We start from the raw sequence: 7,568 nt of genomic DNA, 5'->3' as shown, positions 1-7,568 counted from the left end.
CACAAGCGCTATATTTTTTGTACTGATTTCAACTTTTGTGTTAAAATGGAACATAAGAAATAAAGTTGGAGGGCCAAAATGGAACATATAAAATAGAGTTTGAGCACCAAAATGGAACAAGGTAGAAATAAAGTGCCAAAATGAAGAATGATGCCAAGTTGGATGAGTTGTATATGTATTTGACCTTTATTAAATTATATACAATAATAAAAAAAAGGCAGCAGGGAGCATAAAGTATCTAACCTTCCGGCAGGATCTGAAAAAGTGATGTATCTCAAAGGAGTATGATATAGACAGTCAACCCTAATATAAATATATAATAATAATATAATTTTTTTGAACTAATCGATAGGAGCGCATAATTTAACTTATACTAGCAGAAGATTAGTTATCAATTTTATCAAATTTTATAATTACTTTACAAATAATTTAATCACGTACATACTCTTAGACGGACAATGCACATAACTTAAATTCTAAAAGGTCGTTTGGCACATGTAATAAGAATAATAAATCGCGGGATAAAATTTGAGATTAACTTTAGCCTATGTATGATTCGAAGTAATCCTAGAATAACTTTTACACTAAAATGATAAAATTAATTATTTCATATAAAAAGTGGGATAACTAATCCCGTAACATATCCCATCCCATGAAATATCCTAGCCCCACCATTGTAACGAAACGACCCCTAATAGTTGCTTGCCCCTGCCCCCACGTCTCATAATGTCCTTCTCCACTATACCTCACACACATACTCCACCCTTGACCTAATTCCCTACATTGTACAGCCTTTTATCACGTTGATACCTTTGGTCATGAATGAGATTGCAAACACTGATTAATTAGCTATTATTAATATTTAGAAAAACTTTAACATTCAAATATTGGTAAAAGATTAAAATATTTGAGTATTTCAAATGTAATAGTAATAATTTTCATTCAGAAGTTCTTAACATTTGTTTCAAGTAAAACCTTTATCCTTCAAACGGCAAGTTCTAAATGTAATTATTTTTAAACTTCAGCTTCAAATACTATTTTTTAGCTTTAACCGCTTGTACAAATGTGCTTACGAGGTTTGTCTCAACTTCAAAAAATCAAAGTTCAGAATTATATATGATGTCTTGTTAATTCTTGATAAGGATTGGTGCACGTACGTATAAAATGTACTGCATAGGAGCAAAACTATAACACTAATAAGAAGCACATTTTAAAACCCTTGATATTGAATGAACCAACTTTTAAAATTGATAAAAATGAAGGAATACACATACACTTATTGTAAAATATTTATTTTCATCTTATAATACTAGTAATTGTTCACGTGTAAAAATATTTACTCCTCAGATATTTTTGAAAAAGTACTACTGTGTACACATTCTATTTAACAAGACAACTGTCAATGAAGTGTGAAAAAGACGGAAAATCAGACGAAGCTTTTGTATATAAGAAATGCAAAGCTACCACACCAGGAAGATATTAAGAAGAGATCTAAATTCCTTCAATTTGCTGTTTAGGAATGAAGAGTAACAAGTAATGAAAACACCAAAGTGTTTCCTTTATCTGCATTTGCACCTGCACCTCCTACATCACTCTCCTCTCTTTAATTTCACCATTTTTTCCTTGGTTTTTTAATCAGGTAAAAATTCTTCGCGTATAATAGGTGTGAATTCAATTTTCACTATTCACTTTTCCCTTGATTTTCACTATCTACCTTCCCCTCCCAGGGAGGCGGATCCAACCTAGTAGGTATGGGTTTACCAATTCAATACCTTTTAATTTGTACATAACTTGTATATAAATATTTGATTGTGAATCCAATTACTTACTTTATTATATATTTACTTGAGATCGTTATAAAAACTCATAAACTGCAAATTCTATTCTGGATTCGCCTATGCCCTTTCCCCTTCTCTCATGTAATGGAAAAGAAAATAGGAAACCAAAAATAAAGTAAAAAGAGGCTCCATTATGATAAAGACTACATGAAAGTACAATGGATTCAAAGGAGGTGCAGGTTCAAGTGCAGGTGAATGACATTTTGGGAAAACTGAGACTATTGATGCTCTTTTATATATATAAGCCTTTTAATTAATAATAATCTTCAGAATATGGTGGGTTGTTTAGTTTCAGGCAGCAGGCAAAGATTGGACTTGAATGGTAGCTCATTGGAGATAAAGCAAAGGTAAGGAATTCCTTATTCTTGAATATAATAACCTAAGCTTATTATTTGTAAATTTCATCAAGATCTATGTAGTAATTAAGTGTAGAAACAGGTCTAGGATGTATTTTATCTGTGTGTTTTATGTTTTTTTTTTTTTTTTTTGGAGATTCAGACTAAAAGTCATTTAGGGCTTTAGAAGACGTCTAAACCCTAAGCTCCTTTTATCCTTTATTCATAAATGCATATTTTTCACAAAAAATTGTAACATGATGAAAAGGATCTATAAATTGATCGCATCTTCAACTCTAATTCGATCTATTAGCAATATGTTGTTTGTTTCCATTTTGTTTTTAGGTATATGCCTGATATCTCCTTGTTTCTACCAAAAGAAGTAAAACAAAAACAAAATGATTTTTGCTTGCTCTAAATTCACCCACACCAACAATTTTATCTTTTTAATTGATTTACGTTTTCCGTTCTCATTCTTTATAGATTTTAAAGCTACTTCATTAGCATTACGATATTGTAAGTGATATATACAATTTTCCGCTTTAATTAGTGAAGGGGCGTATCCACCAAAGATAACAGCAGAAAAGATGGGAACACAAATGAGCAGGTAACTTATATTTTTTTTTCACCATTAATTATAAATTAAAATGAAATTCTGAGTTCGATGGAGATTTAATTTTCTTGTTCATATAATAAAATCATGGGTAAATATTTTAGTGGTAACTAACGAATGACACAGTGTAATCATTAAAGTTTAAAGATGAGACTTCACTAAGTCCGAATGGAGCCATAGTGAAGATTCATAAAGTCAATTCCAATTAGTTTGGGATTGACGAATTGTTGACAAAACTACAATAGTTACTATTAGTGAATCTTTTTTTCACACAATACAGCTGGCATTTCCTTGGCAACTCCCAGATTTTACTAATGCATGTTGTTACATACATAAGTGATTTTAGAATTTTGAATTTATGAATTCTACAAAAGGCAGCTTATTGGGTTCTGATTAAAGGTGTACAAAACGAATCGGAAAACCATACTAATCCGAAAAGTCAAATCAAACCAATTAAAAAACCCGACTAGGCTTGGTTTGATTTGGTTTGATATTGAATTAAAAAACCCGAACCAAACCGACATCGAAATATTTAATTTTTATATATACTATTAAGACTTTTTATAGAATTTTCATTAAAAAATGTCTAGAAATATTTGTGATTCTCTTATGGGATGTAATATTTAGTTAAATGTAAAGTGCTTTCATTTTATTAACTTTAAATAATGTGTTGTATGATCACTTTCTTATCAAGTGTTAGTAAAATGCGTCAATCTCTTTGTTCTTCCATATTCATATATCAAGATCTATTAAATTTTTATATTTTGTTTTTCGAATTTTAAGTGGCATTTCGATGATTTAAATTTAAATGGAATATATCATTATATAGGTACCATATTGATTTTATTTTTAATTATTAAATCCGATTAACCTTGAAAGTGTACATCAACGAAAAATTATTGTCAGGTGACTACAAAACTAACTATCATGTGTTACTAAGAAAATTCTCCTATAAGAATATTTTAATAGATCATATGTTTGTCAATTTTTTCAATTTTTACTAAATATATATTTACTTGTAAAAAATTTAACAAAGTAAGATTGAAATAATGTTCATGTAATAAAAAACCCGAAAATCCCGATAAAACCGAACCAATCCAAACCGATATAGTTGGTTTGATTTAATTTTGATAAAAATCCAACCAACCCGGTCCATATACACCCCTAGTTCTGATTATATCATTTACTTGTATATATTCAATGGGTTTCTAACAGGAATATAAAGTTTCAGCCAAAATTATTGGATTTTACCGAAGTTATAGCTATAACTCTAACTATAAAGGAGGGTATGTTGATGCATTTCGTATAATTTGTTCTACACCCGCTTATAATTTACTGAATTTCAGAATCTTTCATATTTTAGGATGATTTACTACAAGAATATATAAGGAATTGCTGATTTGTAACTCAACTTCCTTTTATCATAATCCGAAGGCCACCTTCCTCATGTCAATGCACTAACTTCTTGAGCATTATTATTTAACTTAGTATTATGTATGAACAACTCTCCTTGTGAAAATCTTGAAGAGTAATATCAACTACCAACTGTGTGAGCTCATAAACCTAATAATCTTACTAGATACTAAATGATAAATCATGTATTAGAGTAGACAGTGCAGCATGATTGCCTTTCTAGTTTTATACTACAGAATAATTCAAGTATCGAATATAATTTGGTACTTTATCTCATTTTAATTTGCTAGGATTTTTTCCAGTCCATATTAGTTAATACGTGTATTGACTTATACCAAAACTTAATTTGGTACAACTTTATACCTAGATCAAGGTAGAATAACAATATCATTACTAGTTATATATGGATAAAATATTTGAAAAGTCCATTATTTTTCTTCTCTATCCCTTCAAACATACAAACCACAACCTGAAAAGGCAATTGTTATTGATTTATGACTTGCTATACTAATTTTTAAGACAACAATCCAAATATTTAACAAGAAACAATTTCTGCATTAATCCCTATATTATTAATACCTGCAACCAAATAACCCCTCAGTAGGGGCGAAGCCACATTTACTTAATTATACTGTATATATAAGTAAGTAGGTTTTAGAGGTATATAACATATATTGAACATTCTTTTTCGGAGAATTTTTTACGTTTTTCAAATTTGAGCACTCTTGAAGAAATTTCTGACTTCATCATTGCCCCTTAGTGTTGTTTAACTAGCAGGATATTAGTCTAATTTCTAGGTTGTTAATCTAAGTTATCTATAATTATTTTTTAGATGGAATGATAGTAAAAATAGTGTCAGTTGTACAGAAGCTTAAACTCTCATTCTTAGTTAAGTAAGATTTTCTGTTGAGTTGTCATTCTTCAAATTAAACTACTCATTTTTGAGACCTCTTCACACACACACAAGGACTTTGATAAAAGCTGCTAAAGGCACAGTGAGACCTACCTAAACTGACAAAGCGAAGACCCCAATATAAGTTTTAGATGATCTGTAATTTCTGTGTGTGTATTTATTAATTTCGCATCTCTTGTTAACACTGACAAACAATATTACTTGGATTTGTGATGAACCTGACAATCATTATACGCTTTTCTTATTCCTTTTCTTTTATTGTGGGTATCTACATAACTGGTAAGTACTCCATTTTGATTATATATTTAGTCATTACTTATAAATAATTCTCACATTGCTTGTGAATGCCATTACTCATCGCCCATGAGTGTTTCAGATTGAAGACTCCTTTCAGTTTCTATATATAAATGCAATTATGGAACATAAAGTTATGGCTTTCTGATAGGAGTTTAACCTGTTATTTATAAACTCAACTGTGCTTTCTTTAATTCCTATGATATTGGCATGTTAATGTTACACTTCTCTATTCAATTGCTATTTGAGTCTTATTGACTTCCATTCGTCGATGAAATATCACCAAATTCAAAAAAGTATTTAACATCTATGGTTTCTTTATTCAATCTTTTGAAACCCTCCCTCCCCCCACCCCCCCAAAAAACCCCTTTGTGGTGTCAGGGTTAATAATCCTCTTAAACTTTGTTCTTTTATTAGGATGAGATAACAAAATGTTCACGTAAACACATTTTTCTATAAGCATAGTTTTTCGTCCGAACGTTTGATACTTACTTTGGGGCCCGATTAATCTGAATTTGCACCAAGAAGTCCCACTTCCTATCTGCAAAATTGGTCCTATTTATTTAAGTTATTTTGGATTTTTTGGGCAAATTACACATTTAGCCGCTTAGCCAAAAATAATTACATTTGCTAGTCGCGTATACAAAAAATATTTATAGAATATTAATATTATATATTAATATACAAAAAATATATATATTGTCGGCTATTATTTTTTGGAGCAGTTATACTATGTTGTCAAGTTTAAGCGAGATCAGCAATGGAAATCCCTAGATTGGGAGAAGAAGAGGGAGAGAACAAGAGCGCACATGTAAGCTCTGTATATTGATGAGCAGAATGAAAATGTTCTGAATAAATAACAGTTGTACGATACTAACTACTTATAAGAAAATGTAATAGTGTTAACTAACTCCTAACAATATCTAACATAATTAGCCGACTTTCTAACAGCTATTTACAATTATACCCTCGACTAAGTAACACCTTCTTCTACACTCCCCCAAGCTGGTAGGTGCAAAGATGTTTAGCACTCCCAGCTTGCCGGTCAAGTATTCATGTTGTATCCTGTTTAATCCTTTTGTCAAAATGTTTGCTAACTGATCCTTTGATCCAACATGTTGTGCTTTAACTAGGTCCAATTGTATCTTCTCTTTAATAAAATGACAGTCTTTTTCAATATGTTTGGTTCTCTCGTGATATATTGGATTTGTAGCTATTTGTAAAGCTGCCTTATTATCACAAAACAGATCAACTGATAATGCAACATCTGCTTCCAATTCCTTTCAATAGAGCAGTTAACCGAACAACTTTTGAAACTGCATTTGCCATGCTTCTGTACTCTGCTTCTGCTGAACTTTTAGAAACTGTGCTTTGTTTCTTGGACTTCCATAACACTAATGAATCCCCATACTTGATTAGAAATCTTGAAACTGATCTTTTTTATTTGGACAAGAGGCCCAGTCTGTATCACAGTATACAGTGAGTTTATTGGATCCTGTACTACTGAACAAAATTCCTAAACCAGGCTCTCTTTTGATGTATCTTGCTACTCTCATGGTTGCATCCCAATGGGATTTCTTTGGTGGTTGTAAAAACCGACTCAGCGTCTGTACAACATAAGCAATATCTGGCCTTGTCAAAGTGAGATACAACAATTTTCCTATTAACCTTTAATACTGATTTATGTCTGCAAGAATAGGATCATCTTTCTTCTCTATTAGTTTATCATACTCTTGTACTATCAACTTCACATTGACTTCCAATGGTGTCCAGGATGGTTTTGCATCTCCCAGGCCTAGATCAGATATAATCTCCAGTGCATATTTTCTTTGATTCACTAGTATGCCTTTACTTGACCTGTTGAATTCCATTCCTAGGAAAAATTTCAACTCTCCCAAGTCTTTAATTTTGAAAGCTTTGTGCAATGACTCCTTTGTGTCTTATATCATCTTCAGTTTGTTCCCAGTGACTAACATGTCATCTACATAGACAAGTATCACCACTACATTGCTTATCTTTTATGATAAACAGGGAGTGATCAAGACTACCCTGATTGAAGCCTGATTGCAATAATGTCTTTGTGAGTTTCAAGTTCCATTGCCTACTGGCTTGTTTTAATACATACATGGATTTGAGAAGTGTGCATACTAGCTTGGGTTCCC

The 7,568-nt window shown here is 31.3% G+C and overlaps 1 long non-coding RNA gene across 2 annotated transcripts; it reads left to right on the top strand.

Moving 5' to 3' along the window:
* The first annotated feature begins 1,375 nt into the window (after window positions 1–1,375).
* Window positions 1,376–6,798, top strand: LOC104234870 (uncharacterized). Of its 2 annotated transcripts, none has more exons than XR_713077.2 (3): window positions 1,376–2,029; window positions 2,109–2,185; window positions 2,724–6,798. It is a non-coding gene; the product is annotated as an uncharacterized lncRNA (long non-coding RNA). The 2 variants fall into 2 exon arrangements; XR_713076.2 differs by having other exon boundaries at window positions 1,399–2,029; window positions 2,128–2,185; window positions 2,724–6,585.
* The last annotated feature ends 770 nt before the right edge of the window (window positions 6,799–7,568 follow it).

The sequence above is a fragment of the Nicotiana sylvestris genome, chromosome 11, assembly GCF_000393655.2.
Source record: "Nicotiana sylvestris chromosome 11, ASM39365v2, whole genome shotgun sequence".
NCBI classification, from domain to species: domain Eukaryota; kingdom Viridiplantae; phylum Streptophyta; class Magnoliopsida; order Solanales; family Solanaceae; genus Nicotiana; species Nicotiana sylvestris.
The sequence above is the reverse complement of the archived record's forward strand: the minus strand, read 5'-3'. Positions and strand labels throughout refer to the sequence as shown.